This window comes from Anolis carolinensis, chromosome 3, assembly GCF_035594765.1.
Source record: "Anolis carolinensis isolate JA03-04 chromosome 3, rAnoCar3.1.pri, whole genome shotgun sequence".
In the NCBI taxonomy this organism is placed as follows: domain Eukaryota; kingdom Metazoa; phylum Chordata; class Lepidosauria; order Squamata; family Dactyloidae; genus Anolis; species Anolis carolinensis.
The window spans coordinates 54,746,783-54,764,758 of NC_085843.1; positions in this window are offsets into that span (position 1 = coordinate 54,746,783).

Consider the following 17,976-nt stretch of genomic DNA (forward strand, 5'->3'; position numbering starts at 1 on the left):
ATTTCTTCCAGACCTCTTTTTTCCTTTCATCTCCACAGGTCCTTCTGCTGTTTGCAGTGCCTCTTTCTCTCTGGTGTCCTCCTCTAGTTTACTATGTGGTGGCCTGTTCCTCTTGTTTTTCACTTTGCTTTGCTCTCAAGCTATCTCTCAAGCTATAGTCTGCTTGGGCTTTTTATCCAATCATTCTGTTCCATGATTTCTTTCTTCTGTATGCCTTCTCCACTATTCTGTGTGTCTCTAGTTTCATATAGTTCCCTCTCAATTCATGTTCTCTGCATGTCTTTCTTCTTCCACTCTCTTTCGCTTGCCTCATGTCCAGTCTTCACTCTTCTCACATCATACAAAGGATGGGCTTTCTACTCTGTTTGTACTTCCCTGGTACTAGCCACGTTGCCGCAGGCTTCCTCTTCCTGCTCCTCCCTCCTTCTTGTCCTTTGTTTCCTATGACGATTTTTACTCATTACCAGAGAATGGAAAAAGTCTGGTGAGAAAGGAAAGTCAGGAGATGAGCTAGGGAACAACATAGTAATGCTATCACTGACAGAGTTCCTTAGGAAATCCCATGATAACTATACAAAAAATTCCTTAGGAGAAAAGATGCTTTACCCTATAACATGATTGGAGCAATTGGTATTAGTACATTGCTTCTGACTTCAGAGCATTCCTCTTGTTTGACTCTACATTCATTAATTAAGAAATATGCCAAGAGGAAGGCACATCAAGCAAATCCTTCCATTTAGAAATCTATGTCCTCAGTGTGAAAGACCATGTGGATCCAGAATAGGTCTGCATAGTCATTTACGAACCGCCAGGACTCTTCTCTGGAAGACAATCATGTTCTGTCACAAGTGATCGCTCATGAGTTGAGACATCAATGGCATTATGTGTTACATAGTTTTCCTGCTTTCTGAATCAGATATTGCTTTTCAGAAAACAAAGTTATGATTTCCCCTTCCTCAATCACCCCCTTCATTTTCTGTCTCCCCTTTTCTTGGTTCTCCCTTGCAAATGTGCTCAATGTGTGTACAGCTGTGCCTGCCTCGGGGGCAACATCGTAGTCTTAAACTGCTGCTCTGATATCACCATTGAATGGAACTGCTCCCACTCCATTGCCCCAACCCCCTCCACTTGTGTCTTTATTGCTCTCCAAGCCGAGGAAGAAGAGAAGTTTCCACCAATTCTGATCTAGAAGACACCTCTTAACAAAATTCTTCTTGGGTGGTTAAGCTATTCCACGCAAGACTACATTTGCTTCTGCTTTGATAAGAAAACATGACCTAGTTAAAGCAAGCATTTTTCTCTCCTTTCTTTGATGAAATGGAAGTGACTTGTGGGGTTTTGCTGAAATTTGACACCTCGTACAGGCCATTGCATTCCTTCTCTGTCCTGCTTCTGTGTGCTGTGTGTGTGTATTTGGGAATATATTGCCATGGCAACCACTTATCCCATCCCTCACTGATCAAGAGAAGCATTGCATTTTGCAGGAAAATGTCAAATGTCCTGTCCCTTACCCCCCTGGTCTTCTCCCTGCGCCCCACCTCTCTTTACGCGGCTCCAAGAAATCAAATTAAAGGGTGAAATGACTGTTGGAGCCACTGCCAGAAACTAGGAAATGCCTGTGCATGGAGAGAAAAAAACCTTCTCTTCAGACTTTGCTGACAGTGGCAAATGAGCTTTATCCCTTTTTTAACTCAACAACTTTCCCCAATCATACTTTGGAAAACATAAGTCTAAAAATCTGCCTACAAATAAGACTCGCAGGAGAGTATCTGATATCAGAAGGATTCCAATATTTTGGTTTGAGGTGCGAGCTGCCAACTGGATACATAAACTGCCATCGGAGGGAAAAGTTTTTCGTAGAGTTGGTGCCACTCTGATAAATGCCCTGCGGAGCAGATTGCATGAAATTGTGGGACCAACTGGAATGCCTTCCCAATTGAATACAAGGATTAATGGCTCTGTAATGTGAGAATGGTTTGTTAGATAAAGCTAGTCATATTCAAGCATTCGGTGGTTATTGGTATCAAATATGTGAAGGAGTTCTCTAGAATGACATATGGGCAAATCCCAATCTCATAGACACTTCCAAAAATGCTGGCCATACAATCAGCTGCCAAGATAGTGAATAACCAAGTCAGAGTTTTAAGACTACATTTCAAATCCAAATTACAAGGCATGTCTATTTGATAGTTTTATGCTCTGCCAGTATTGCAAATTCCATAACCTATTGCATAAGCTATTGGAAAATAACTGCACCCAGTCTAGGGACACATAATACTTTTGGCAAATGTGAATCTCCATGAATATGTGGAGAACACCTTCTGAAAACCACTAGTCAAGAAAAGCATGTCCTTGTTAAAAGACAACTCTTTGAGCAAGTGATATTCACAAGCATTAATGAAATGGCACACAGGTAACTCAGCTGTTAAACTGAAGAACCATGTCTTTAAACTATCAAGGCTAAAGACATGCCACTAGAAAAATATATTTGGTTAGCAGACGATGGTTGTTTCTTTGCAGCTGAAGTTGCCCAAAAGATATACACTCCCTTTAAAACCTCTTAGTTTAAAATATGTACTCAGAGATAAAAAAAAACCCAAAGTCTTCTTTGAAAATAACGTATCTTCTTAACTCATAAACAACTTGTATCAATTCACCATACAGGCACATTTCTTAGGATATTGCTTCTGAGTTGAGTACACAGGATATCATTCTATATAAATAGTACATAGTCTTTAAGTATACCGGTAGTTATACTAACTGAAGTCTAAAAGTCATATACTTCTCTATTAAAATCCAAACAGGAACCTGCTTTCACTGAAGTCCAAGCACATACATGCATCCACCTCCATTGAGGTCTGATGCAAGACTGCTCTCACTGAAGTCTAAACAGATACTGAATACAAAATGGAGTCCTGGGTCTCCAAATGCTCAGTACAATCACATGTCTATAACTCCTCCCACACCAAAGAGTCAAACGGGCAAATCAGCACACACATAGAATACAGGTTAGCAAATATATACATTAACAAATAAATAGTGAATGGCTGGAAGGTTTCTATTTCCAACAGCCAGTCAAATGTTTATGAACTTTTTGTATCAAAATCCACATATTCCACATGATTTTAAAGCTTAGAACTTGATGCATTAGTTTTGTTGATTCATTTTTATATGAAACCTCATAAGCTGTTAGCTGTTAAATTATAGTTGCATATTATCTCTAAAATGCTATCAGACATGAATGCTGCTGTGTATTTTCAAATACTGTAGAATACAAATGCTACAATTAAGGTTAGCTATCAGCTATCATACCTCAGTGATTTGAAAATAATTATCATTTGAGTTGTTCAGTGAGTGAAATAGATATGGGCAGACTGCCCACCACACCAGATATTCCTTCATAAGAGAAACCATAGGAATGTGGTATCCTAGAATACACTTAAAGTTCACAACGGCTAATAGTGAAGCTGTTCTGCGTGAACTGTCACTCATAGTCCCTGATGACAGCTGGAGTTTAATGGAGTTCCCTGAAGAGTGCTGAGCTGCCTATCCTTGCCATAGGAAACACCTCCAAATTCACTGAATCATGCAGGGTTTACGTAACAGACACACAAAGACTCCTTGGCTGACAATTTTCTGAAATATTTAACATAGCTGTTTCATATATTGCATAGAGACAGTCTACGCAGGGATAGAAATTGTGAGGCCCACCAGGCATTATTGAATTTCAATGCCTAGTATTCTTATACACTTGCTATGCTGGCTATTGCTACTGGAGTTCATGTATTTCAACAAGTTGTGGAGCGATGTATGATTCCCACAAACCATCCAGTGTCCTCCACACAATGTACATCCAAAGCAGAGCTTTGCCAGTAAAATAAAATATTCTGTTGCACCGAACACCTTTCTTTGTAATACATTATTTCAAAACTTTGCTCAATAAAATACCACAGTGATTGATATTTGATTGAAAATTCTTCTTATACACAATCCACTAAAAGAATCAGAGTGTCATATTGTTGTTTCATGCTTACCTATCCATTATAACACTTAAATTGTTCCTGACAATGTTATTGCTTAGCCAGGCATTTTACATGTGTTGTTGCCAAGTTTCATAGTATTGTAATCATCCCAGCTTTCGAGTTTATAGAGTTCATTTTGACTTGTTATTTAGGTTTGTAAGCCCTCCCCATTTTATGTGTTCCATAAATTTCACAAGGGTACTAAACACCTCTCCTTCTAAGTAAATAATAAACACATAGATGGATATCTTCACATTTGTATGGATCCTTGGCACTCTTTGGATGCTATCTGCCATTAACTTCACCTCATGTGTTTCACCTAAACGTGCATCCACTTTCCTTCCAGTCTGCACTTAGCATGTTTTAATAGGGAGAGGTAAGAAAAGTCTTGTTGAACCTAGCTATGATATATTTTATTTTTGTTTCACGGTTAATCAGTTATCGAAGGAGGAAATCTACCTGTCAGGGGCGGCTCAAGCCATATGCAAACTATGCAATTGCAGAAGGCGCAATGAGTCGGCGGAACCTGGAAGGGTGCAGTACCCGCCTCCCTCCCTCCCTCCCTGGCTCAGCCACCCTCTTTGCGCCTTGCCCCTTTAACTGTGTCCCCGGGGTGACTCTATCTCCTTTCCACCCTCCAATGCCCACGTCATCACCAGCAGCACCAGCAGTGGGCTCTGCCTTTTGTTTCCCACCGTCATCTCCTGGTCCTCCACCCACAGCGCCCTCCGCCCAGGCGCTGCCTCTCACAGGACGGTGAGCGGCACACCGGGGGCTCAACCAAGGGTCCTGAGGGTAGAGCCGTGTGATGACTCATGGGCCATGTAGTCCCGTTCCTGGTACTATTGAGGCAGATGAAGAGGAAAACTTGGGTTTCCCACCGTTTCAGCCAGAATTGGAGCCCTTGCACCTGCAAGATGTTTGCCCGCAAGAAGTCAGCCAAACAAGCCTTGAGCAGAAATCTCCCCCATTTTCTCGCCGGGATTATTATAATCAAGATAGGGGCGCTCGAGAGGCGACTCGCCGGAGCGCCAGGATAGCTGCCAGACAATTAGCTGATTAAGTCTGCTTCCCTTGGGAAACTTTAAGGAGTCATGCATCTGGACACAGTATAGGTTTCGTTTCTTGTTCCCGAGAGAAAGTGTTCCTTGGCGGGAAAACAAGATCCTATATAGGTGCTTGCCCGCAAAGGAATCCTTGCGGAGTCAATTCGTCGGCTTGAGGAGTGAGATCGTGTGTAGACTTCGTACTCCAGTTCCCAGATCCCGGATCAAGTTTCCAGCCCAGCCTTGTACCATGGACTTCTATGGACTCAGTTTTTGATTCATGTTTGCCTTGTTTCAAGTTTGATCTTGCCAAGTTTCAAGTCTTGCCTTGCCTTGCGTTTTAAACCACGGACCTTGCTTCTCTGATTCAAGCCTTGTTTTCCAGTTTCCTTCGGATTTACCTTAAGCCTCAAAGACTATGGACAGTTCCCCACACTATTGCTTGTCGAATAGTGTGTGTTTCGGTGAAGTGGATTATAACTTTGGACTTTAATATCTCATATTGGACATTGTTTTCCTGGACTATATTTGACCTTTCCTGAAAGGTCTACTTCTGAACTATATTCTTCACTTGTTTTTATTGACTTTATATATTCCTTTAATAAAGATATTAGATAGATTCTGGTCTCTGCGCATGGTTATTGGTGCTCTGCAGCCTGGGTCCTGACAAGCCGGGAGAAAAGAGGCACGCAGGCAGAGGAGCGACCTCCAAGGAGGGAGAGAGGGCGAGCGGCGACTCCTTCCTTCCTTCCCTTCCTTCCTTGGAACCTTCCGTGCTGAGCGAGTGGCCTGCCAGGAAGGAGGAAGCAGGCTAAGGATCTCCTGGCACCCTCCCTCTTCTCCCTCCTCTCTCTTTCTGCCCTTCCTTCTTCCTCTTCCCCTTCCTTCACTCTTTCCTTCCTTCTTTCCTTCATCCCTTCTTTCTTTTGCGTGCATCTATGGCAGGCATCCTCAGAGGTTGTGAGGTCTCTTGGAAACTAGGCAAGTAGGGTTTATATATCTGTGGAATGATGTCCAGGGTGGGAGAAAGAAAGAACTCTTGTCTGTTGGAGGCAGGTGTGAATGCTTAAATTGGCCACCTTGATTTGTATTGAATAGCCTTTCAGCTTCAAAGCCTGGCTGCTTTCTGCCTGGGGTAATCCTTTGTTGGGATAATTTATTATTATTTTATGACACAGCAAACAAGGTAGATATGCTGGATTTCATATCACAAAATCACAAGTCGAACACTTCCCAAGTGTCTAGGACTGTGTGATGTATTTTCGGATGATGCGCGCAGATCCCAGCAGGGTGGCCTTTTGCAGCTGGCAGATCGTAATTTTGTCAATGTCTATTGTTTCCAAATGCCGGCTGAGATCTTTTGGCACGGCACCCAGTGTGCCCATCACCACCGGGACCACCTGCACTGGTTTCTGCCAGAGTCTTTGAAGTTCAATCTTGAGGTCCTGATAGCGGCTGAGTTTTTCCTGTTGTTTTTCGTCAATGCGACTGTCACCTGGGATGGCGACATCAATGATCCAAACCTTGTTCTTTTCCACAACTGTGATGTCTGGTGTGTTGTGTTCCAGAACTTTGTCAGTCTGGATTCGGAAGTCCCACAGTATCTTTGCGTGCTCATTTTCCAATACTTTTGCAGGTTTGTGATCCCACCAGTTCTTTGCTGCTGGCAGGTGGTACTTGAGGCATAAGTTCCAATGAATCATTTGGGCCACATAGTTGTGCCTCTGTTTGTAGTCTGTCTGTGCAATTTTCTTACAGCAGCTGAGGATATGATCAATGGTTTCGTCGGTTTCCTTGCACAGTCTGCATTTTGGGTCATCAGCTGATTTTTCGATCTTGGCCTTAATTGCATTTGTTCTGATGGCTTGCTCCTGGGCAAGCCATCAGAACAAATTATTATTATTATATAATTACTAGCTGTGCCCGGCCACGCGTTGCTGTGGCAAAGTGGTGGTGGTATTGGTTAAAAATTGTTGTGTCATTTTTATTTGTTTTTTTTAAAATTAATTTTATTGTAATTTATCTTTTTATTTATTATATTTTATCATTTTCTTGTATTATTTTTAGTTATTTTCTGTTATTATACTATTTTATTGTATTAATTTTTTAGTGTTTTAAATTATTTTTTAGTGTTTTTTATTATTTTTTTATTGGGTTGCTAGGAGACCAAGTTGGAGGAGCTTAGCCTTCTAACTGGCAGCAATTGGATAAAAGCAATTATTCCTCTCTCTCTAATTAGGACTTTATTTTTCTTTTCTTTTTGTTGTATCAACCTAGAGGCATGGATGATGGGTTGTGTTGTCAAATTTCGAGGTTGGGGGGCCTGTAGTTTTGTTGTTTTGTGCGTCGCCGTGATGCCATCACTCTTTTATATATATAGATTATTATATCAGAACAAATTATTATTATTATTATTAGGCCTTGCTCTCAGGAAGGTTCCTATGCGATGGTTCCCTACCTACCTATCTACCCTGCCACATATTCTCCACATTGTGTGTATGTGTATGTATATATAAGATATACAGTAGAGTCTCACTTATCCAACCTTCACTTATCCAATGTTCTGTATTATCCAATGCAGTTTGCCTTTTAGTAGTTCAGTGTTTTTGTAGTCAGTTTTTCAATACATTGTGAAGTTTTGGTGCTAAATTCGTAAATACAGCTATTACTATGTAACTTACTGTATATTGAACTGCTTTTTCTGTCAATTTGTTGTAAAACATGATGTTTTGATGCTTAATTTGTAAAATCATAATGTAATTTGATGTTTAATATCCAACATTTTTATTTTTCAGTGATTGGTTTGTGGGGGGGGGGGGCACCAAAATTCTGTTCACCTACACTTGAAAATTATCTTGGGCTGGCCCGGCCTGTTTCTAACACAGAATCATAGAAACATGGAGTTGAAGGAGACCATAAGAGACATTCAGCCCAACTCCCTGCCATGCAAGAATCAAAGCACTCACAATAGATGGTTTCTGTTTAAAAACTTCCAGAGAAGGAGACTCCAAAACATTCCAAGACACCAAATCAACCAAAACATGGGCATTCATAGAAATAGTCCCCCTTTCTTCTGAAGGATGACAAATTCATTGCTGTGTATGTTTTAGATATGGGGAGCGGCACTGCACACAGAGGCCACCACTGATGTCCATTTATGAAGATTTTGTGTAATGCTGAGCAATTACTGATTTTAAGGAAACAGAAAGCTTAAATTAATAGATCCAGAATTGTTCTGGCCTTGTACCAGTGCTTATCTTAGCTTCTTCTCCTAACAGAAGACACTCCTTTCTATGCATCCTACAGGGGCTGTTAAATTGAGGTCTTTTTGAAGAGGTAATGCAAAACAAATACATTTGAATACTTTTCCAGGTATTCAAGCAAGTCTGATACCAGCACACTGCATTTTCCAGAAAAAACATCATTACTCTGTCATGGGGTTACACAATTAATGAAACAGTATGCTAGGAGGTACTTGTTACAACCTGGAGAAGGCCACTTTGAAAGTAGCTTCCAAAAGATCTTCAAAATCTGGAATTACTTGATACTGAAATCAAGCAAGCAGGCTGTGGGTCTGGCCCATCTACCCATTCCTCTTGTCTATTAAGGCCACACCAGTTTATCAACTATAAACACCACTGGTTATGAGATTTACATAGATTCCTATTCTGCATGAAAATGATTATACCATATAACACAATTTTTGTTCCTGGGTTATAAATGTCATTTCCTAATTGATTCTTTCATTAAAAAAACATGGAAAAGGTTTATTAAACTACAAAAAAATTGTTTTTGCGGGACATCCTGCAGCAATTTCACTATATTTTTTCAGTGAATATCTCATTGATTCTCAACCAATTCAACATAGTTTGTGGCAGGCACAAAAATGAAATTTCTGGAGTATAACAACTACGTTCAAAGTGAGTACAGCACGATTAAACAGGAAATAACACTTTAAAACCAGGAACATTTTTTTCAAACTTTCTTACATAGTGTTATGTTCCAAAACCAACTTACTGCAAAAAGATTACAGCAAATAGAGACTGAGGCACCTTACACACAGCTGAATAAAATCCAACATTTTCTGCTCTGAACTGGAATATATGGCAGTGTGGATTTAGATAACCCAGTTCAAACCAGATATTGCGGGATTTTCTGCCTTGATATTCGGGGTTATATGGCTCTGTGGAAGGACCCTGAGTAAACCAGCCTTCCTGGCAGAAGTTGCCATCTTATTCTTTTCAGATGTCTCCAGACTTCACTTTTAGAATTATAGTTATGTTTTATAGTAATTGGAATATTTTAAGAAACCTTAGGAAGGAATCTAAACGATTTACAGTTAAATATGCAAAAATTCAGAATAAAAAGTAATATATGATATACAATAGCTATTACTCCCATGCTCAACCCTCTGAGACAAAATACAACAATGATTAATTGATCTCAGACTGATTTTAAAGTTTGTCTGTTTCTTTATTCTCACAAATGCTTAGGAATCGAGGCATGCCTTAACATGGTATTGCAGAGATAATAACTTCTGGGTCAGGCAGACCTCACTGAGGAGAGCATTCCCTAGGTTTCCAGCATGAGACACAACTGAAATGTCTCTACGTTTCAACATCGTCCGGCAGGGACAAATAAATCCAAGAAGCGATGAGAACAGAGAAAGGTCCATGTTATATGACTAGACCCATCTAATCCAGCATGTTTCCCATTTTGACCTACCAGATGTTTCCAGTAAGCCCATAAACTCTGCAGGAAGACAGCAATCGTCTCCTGATTTTGCCACAAGGAAGTGGTGGCACTGAGTGGTACGTTGCCGCATTAGTTCATTGTCTGTTTTTCTCTAGTGATATCATTGGAGTGAGGACTTTAAATGGGGCTAAAGGATAATGTTTGCTCAGCATGACCCACAGCTGCAGGTTTGCCCCTGCCCCCGCCCCCGCCCTCGCCCAATATCTCTGATCTTAACAGCTTCTCTGCTCTTAACAGCAGCCTGAGGGGCAGAAATTCTATTGGCATTGCCTTTGCTGTCACATTGCAAATCCATCCATTTCAGGAAAAATAAAACCAGTTGAATTTCTGCCCTTTATGTGTCAAAAGCACAGTGCCTCGACAGATGCTCTCAGTTAATCTTGTTGCTGTTAATTCATGATGGTGAAAGTGAGCAGGAGCAAGGGAGGAACAAAATACTTACCACCAAGTATTGTACATCAGCAGTTAATTTGCCATGTTCTGCCTCCTGTCTATAATTATTTAAGTATCCCTTTACATTGGATACATTAGTTAACAGCTATTTTAAATTTTAAACTAAGGGAAGCATTAATTGCTCATATTTTAGTCTGATGAAATTTGCTGTAAATTTAGAGCAGTATTTCTTTTTGAGATAGATATCAATACGAATTCAATGCAAAATGAGATTTCATCTGTTCTGTGCTGAAATGTCCTCTTTATAATGCTTTGAAATAAAGTGCTTGATCTGCTAGTTAACATTTAAATATGTAGTCTGTAAAACTGAGGACAGGAGGGGGGCTGTTCTAGTTATTAAGCAGTGATTCATCCTTTGTAATATACTCGTTGGAATGTTTTATATGTTAAGAGAATAAAAGAAGACCCCATAGATATCGTTTGCTCCTTTGTAAAACCATCTTATGTTTGAGTTTTGTGTGCTTTTTTATTTTAGCAAATGCTGTAAATAGGGGGGTACTGTTCATAGAATCATAGAATCATAGAATAGTAGAGTTGGAAGAGACCACATGGGCCATCCAGTCCAACCCCCTGCTAAGAAGCAGGAAATCGCATTCAAAGCACCCCCGACAAATGGCCATCCAGCCTCTGCTTAAAAGCCTGATCTCCATTAAGCCATTCCTCCAACTTTTAATGCTGTTTAATACAGACAGAACATGATGGGAGATGCCAGAAAAAAAAGTAAGCATACAAGCCATTTTTATTCCTGATGGCTCTTAATATGGAAATGAAAGTCACAGAAATGAGGGCACATCCAGACAGCCCCTTTAATGTGGGACTTCCCGCAATAAAAAGAGGGCTGTCTATATGATGTCCATGAAAAACACAAATTAATTCACCACAAACCAGGAAAACCCTGGTTTGTGGTGAATTAATTTGATAGTGGGTTATTCTGTACCTTCTTAGAAGGCGTGGGATAAACCCACTATTTCTAGTCCAAACAGCAGTCCCACGATTTTCCAGGCTAATTATCCCAGAAAACCATGAGGACAACAACCCCTCCCCAAAAGCCCCCTAAACTCCAGTGTTTTCAGTCAAGCGATAATCTCAAAGTGTTCCTGAAGCTACTCTGGGGCAGTGACATCTCATTATGGGTGTGCTTTGGATGTTCCTTCTGTCTTCTGCATTTCCTTGTTCCCAAACTTCTGCCATTTCAACTTCATAGGCAGTCAGAGAAGATCATAACTTCCCACTTTCACCCTGTTCACTTCCTTTTAAGACAGTGGTTCCCAACCTTCCTAATGCCGCGACCCCTTAATACAGTTCCTCATGTTGTGGTAACCCCCAACCATAAAATTATTTTCATTGCCACTTCATAACTGTTATTTTGCTACTGTTATGAATATAACTTATCTGATATGCAGATACGCCCAAATTTGAATACTTTCGGTGGCAGGATTCGTTGTCTGTTTCCAAAAGAAGAGAAGGACAAACTGAGAGATCTTCAGCCTTCTCTGCCAAAAGGGTTCCTAAGACCATCCGAAATATATGTTTTCTGATGGTCTTTAGTGACCCCTCTGACCCCCCCCGTGACCCCCCCCCCCAGGGGTCCTGATCTCCAGATTGAGAAGCGCTGTTTTAAGAAAACTTACCAGCAGAACTTTGCAGGTAATTTGAGGCACTGGTAGGGATTTCCCTTCATAAACAAGTGCTTCCATTTTGCAAAACTAGTACGTTCTTGTACATCGCTAGACAAGGTTTTCCAATAACACCCCCCTTTCAGAATACACAAAATAGAAAAAAGCTTGTAAATGCCAAATGCAATTTTATTTTAAATTAATATTTTAAGTGTCTGTAGGCACACTGCTTGTGAACTTAGAAAAGGTGGAAGTAATTGACTGCAAAGTCTTGTGAGATTCTGAATGATTGCAGTTATGCAATTCTTCCTGAAAAGGGGTTTAAGGGGAATCATGCACAAAAAGGGGCAATGTATGGGTTGGAAGGAGTTATGTCCCAGCAGCTGCAGTGAGCTATAAATGCTTCCATCGTTCTAAAATCCTTGTAAAATGAATTGGTGCGATAACAACAGTGGCTATCTGGCATGTTCCAGTCTCAAGCAAGATGGGTTTGCATCATCATAACTCATTTTTAGAACTTATGTGCTATAATGTCCTTGAAGGCATGCGCGCGCACACACACAGATGTAGAATATTTCCCACAGAAGTACAGAGCCAGGAGTGTGCAAAGAGACTTTGGTTAGCATCATCTACCTTGCATGTTAAAAGAAGCAAGCTACTGTGCTGAATTAGGAAAGGAAAGAACAGAGGCAGACAGACAGCGCTGAGAGATTTGCAGCTCCTGTTAAATATTCACATGCTGCACTGCCTTAAGTCCTCAGTGCTGATTGTTCTTAAACCTTGCCCTGGATTCTGAAGTTATCGAATTGACTTTACTACATGTACTACAATGGCTTTTGCTTCCTGTTGACTGGCCATGTGGACAGAAAGCTTCTTCTGGGAGGGCCAAGAAGCAGAAGACAAGCAGGTGCAAATGCACCATCCTCTATTTTTCTGATAAGAACTCTGGCACCGAGGCATGTGTGTATACCCTCGGGTCTATTCTCCCATCTCCGCCTGAGAGACTTATGCAAGCATCTTCCATTAACACTAATGGGCACTGCTTATGTAAAGCTCCTGGGCACCAGTATGAGCTGTCTTTACTGAGGCTTTGGATAGAAGCCCCACAGGACAACTAGAGAGAGAAATGGCAAACGCACAGCATCTCTGGTTAGGAAAAGTGTAGCAGAGAGACCAAATGGCTTGCAGAACAACAAAGAACAGCTTTAAAGACTGAAGCTTTTGCAATAACAGGCAAGGAGGAAGCAGTTAAAGAAAACACCACTGGAGTTTTATATGCATTTGGCATTATTTAGGAATTCAGTCTTGAAAGAATCATAGATTTTGAAGGGATTTCATTGGTAATCTTGCAAAATCTCCTGATAACCCAGGAATTCTGATATTAAAGTACCTCTAGAGCAGGGATATCAAACTCATTTTAACCAAGAGCCACACCAGCCTTATTGTTGCCTTCAAAGGGCTAGTTGTAATTTAAGATTGTACTTACTACTTAGGCGATCTTTTGTTGTCTGAATATGTCTTCCAGGTGTAGTGTCCCGGTGGTGGATACGCAGGTGACTGGGTAGCCCTATTCTTGACACAGTGAGGACATCGGTTTCCAGGTGGCTTGACTTAAGACTGTATAAATGTAACTACTTCTTAATATATTATTAAACAGCCTAAGACACCATGCCACATACCATTCTCATCCATTGATCATGTTCTGAAAACAACAACAAACACAAAACAAAATTCAAGCACAACCATTAAAAATGCTACAAGCTCTGAAAGGCATCCAGAACTCATGGGCCACATAAAAGGACGTGTCGAGCTGGATTCCGCCCGTGGGCCTTGAGTTCAACACATGTGCTCAAATTGGTGGCTATATAGACTGTAATATCTTTAGCAAAAATAATGTATTTGTCTCAACACTTTTTGTTGCTGAAAACTACAAATCCCCATTCTAGAACAAGGCTGGATAACCTCTTTCAGCTTGAAGCTATGATGCAATTTTAGATAAGGGCACATTTTACTGTGAGTGGAGCATGCCCTTCAACATCTCACAAATGAAAACAAGAACAAATGTGGTCAAGCAGTACAAGAGTATGGCCAAATAGCAAAAGTTATTGATAATGAAGAACACACCCGCTAGAAAAAGCTGAGGCAGGTTATATTTGTCTGAGCCTACCAGGATAGGCACGATTCCAACACCTCCACTCCTCCCTGTTGAGTTGACTGAGAGCAAACTCCTCTTTCATTTTGAAGTCAGTATGCAAGAAATGAAATAAATTGAGGACAAAATGGGGAAGTGAAAAAGTGGAATATTTTAAAACAACTCGAAAAGTGGGACAACTGAGGATTAATCAGTACTGTGTGAGTGTGTGCCTTCAAGTCACCTGTTGATAAACGACAACTTCATGAATTTCATACCGTTTCCCCCAAAATATGACCTACCCTGAAAATAAGACCTATCATGATTTCACAGCATTTCTGAGGATGCTAGAAATAAAAAACCTATTTCAAAAATAAGCCCTAAATATAGATCATTTAAAAAGTCAATTTGGAAAAATAAGACTGCCCCTGAAAACAAGCCCTAACACATATTTTGGAGCAAAAATTAATGTAAGACCCTGTCTTATTTTTTGGGGAAACAGGGTAGTGTTTACTCAAAGGTAATTTTGGACATTCCTTCCTCTGAAGTATAACCTACAGCACCAGGTATTTATTAATGGTCCCCCAGCTAAGTAAAAACCAAGAATGATCCTGCTCAGTTTCTAAGATAGACAGGATCTGAGGGCGAACAAATTGAAATTGAATCCAGACAAGACAGAGGTCCTCCTGGTCAGTCGTAAGGGTTACAGCCTGTGTTGGACGGGGTCACACTCCCCCTGAAGACACAGGTTCGCAGTCTGGGTGTTCTCCTGGACTCATCGCTGAGCCTGGAGCCACAGGTCTTGGTGATGGCCAGGGGAGCAGTTGCACAACTAAGACTTGTGCGCCAGCTGCGCCCGTTCCTTGAGAGTTCTGACTTGGTCACTGTGGTCCATGCTCTGGTTACATCCCGTTTGGATTGCTGCAACGCACTCTACATGGGGCTGCCTTTGAAGACAGCCCGGAAGCTCCAATTAGTACAACAGGCGGTAGCCAGCTTGTTAACTGGGGCGACATACAGGGAGCATACTACTCCACTGTTATGCAAGCTCCACTGGCTTCCGATATGCTACTGAGCCCAATTCAAAGTGCTGGTTTTGACCTACAAAGCCCTAAATGGTTCTGATCCAACTTACCTGTCCAAACGCATCTCCTCCTATGAGCCCACGAGAACCTTAAGATCATCCGGGGAGGCCCTGCTCTCAGTCCCACCTGCCTCTCAAGCGCGGCTGATGGGAACGAGAGACAGGGCCTTCTCAGTGGTGGCTCCTTGGCTGTGGAACGCCCTCCCCAGTAACATCCGGCAGGTCCCAACCCTTCTGGGCTTCAGGAAGAACATAAAGACATGGCTTTGTGCGCAAGCATTTAATGAGTAAGCAAATATTGACACGGTCTGAATTAAGGTCTATGTACAAGGTTCTTGGAAGAATTGAATTTAAGTAATTTATATGTTTTTAATGCTTTTTAATGTTTGTATAATGTATTTTTATTGATTATTGTTAATGGTTTTAAACATGTTGTTAATTTTATTGATTGTTTGGCATTGAATCTTGCCTGGTGTTGTAAGCCGCCTTGAGTCCCCTTGGGTGAGAAAGGCGGGGTAAAAATGTTGTAAATAAATATCTTCAGGATACTAAGCCTTCTTAATCAAGACTATCCTTGCCAATTCAAGACCATTGGAGCATATGACAAAAGAAAAGCACATATGTTAAAGTCCAACAACAACACCACAGCATATTTTAGCTTAATGTTTATACTGCTAGAAAGTAAAGCAAGACATTCCAGCTTTTTATAATGGGGATAAATCTGTACAGAAGTTAGAAACAACTGAAAAAAGAGCACGTACTACCATTTTTATTTCATAATAACTAGAGCATTTATTTGATCAATTCATGAGCTGGATTAAGTAAACCCTATTGAAATCAATTGGCTTAAGCCAATTGTAACTAATCAGTGTTCTTTCTAAGGAGGCCAAATGGTGCTTCCAGAGAATTTCTTCAGTGTGCTACTGCTCTGAGATATTTATAGGAATTGAGGGCTGGGTAGAGTAGGGCGAAAGTCCAGGCATCATTGTACTCTACTGGTAATTGTCCCTTGCTTTTCATTGGATACATCTGGAGATCTCTAGTGACTTCCATTATAGAGAGCGAGATTTGGTGGTGAATGCCAATCTAGCCCCAGTCACCCACGGAGCCGTCCAGGTCCCATCAAACAATGTTGTGCCAGCTCTGTGGGTGCAGAATTGGTGTGCCACCACTACCCTGTCAACTTGGGTGAAAGCTATGTGCATCATGTGCGCTCCATGCTCCCCTCCCCCCCCCCCAAATGTAATTGCCTTCCTGCCGAGGCAGGAGATGTGGGTGTTGTGAGGTGTGGGGCGCCGGATTCACTGATGAGGTAGCTACTACATTTGCTTATATTGCAGTTTTCTATTAAATGCAAGCATATGAAACATGGTAAACTTCAGAAGTGCTGAACTACAGCTCACATTATGTCATGGCAATTATAGTCCAACACACCTGAAAGCCACCAGATTGCAGAAGGCTACAGTAATACTGTGCGTACCTCCAGAAATGGAATTTCATGAAGAAACTGCTTGACACTGCAAAATGTATTACCCTCTTTGCACTGCTCTCTTTAAATGTATACAGAACAGACTAATGTTTTTGTCTGTGTTGAGAGACTCTGAGTATGTGACTCCATGGAAACTATGACTGGACTCGCAAGCCATTTGCAAAGGCTGCAAGTATTTGATAAATAAAGATGACATAAAAGATAAATCAATGGGTGTTTATGACAAGTAGTCATAGCACTGAAAATATAAGGGTGCATGTGAGCACATATACACACATGGGCACACAGACATTGAAATCTCCAAAGGTTATATAACTAACTGTGTTACCTAAACAAGCAAAAACGTTTAAATGTTAATTTCTGTATTTGAACAAAAGTTATTTCAGAGCCTTTCATGAGTCCTGAGTGATGGTTTCTAATTCCTCTTAATCTCAGCAGCAGCAACAAGAACAAATAACATATATTTTCTTTTCAGCCTGAAGTATCCAAGATATATTTTATTGCCTGTACATTTAAAAAATGTTTCACCCAGCACTGAATACAAATGATAGTGGGGTGAAATATATCAGCCTTTTGTTTGTTGTTTAAAAGAAGACTACATGCACCTTTTTCATTTTTTCTGAGTGAAAGAGGGCAGCTTTAAAGCACTGCCTGCAATTTCATGATTTGGAACCATGTTATCACTGGTGAGAGCTTAGAAATACCCTTAACTAATATCCATGAAGGACCAGATACATTTCTCTCCATGCTCACTTCTTTCTTTTAATCTAGTGAAGATGACGTGCAGTTTTCTGGGACAAGATTATTCTCTGCATCGGCTATCCCCAGCAAGCTTATAAGTGTGCCTTGCCTTAGCAAAAGAGCAAAACAGCCAAAAATGTTATTAAGAGAGTATTCTTAACTGAGGAGACATTTCATCAGGAAGAGTTAGGTCCTATCCTCCCTATCTTGGAATAAGCCCCATTGGACCCAATTGTTTTACATTAGATTACAATCTAGAGACCAAGATTTGATCCCCACTCAGCTGTAGAAACCCACTGGAGTGATCTTGGGCAATCCCTCTTTGAGAAAATTGATAGATTTGTCTTATTAAACAGCTCATTAATTATTGGATAAATAAGTAAAAAGTGACTGTATTTTTGATATCCAAGAATACTCAGGCAAGTTACATTCTGTACTGAAACTGGGCCTGTCATAAGACTATCTAAGGGGCTGGAAGTTCATTTCAGGCTTTCCCATACGTTTTGCCGAACCTTGTTTCATGCAGGCTCTTTTTTTTCCTCAGCTGAAAAGTTGAGTTTACCCATCTTGATGCCACTGTCTCTAAGAATAAAGCCTTGAGCATTTATGCCATCAGTAGGCACAAAACTTTACAAAGCT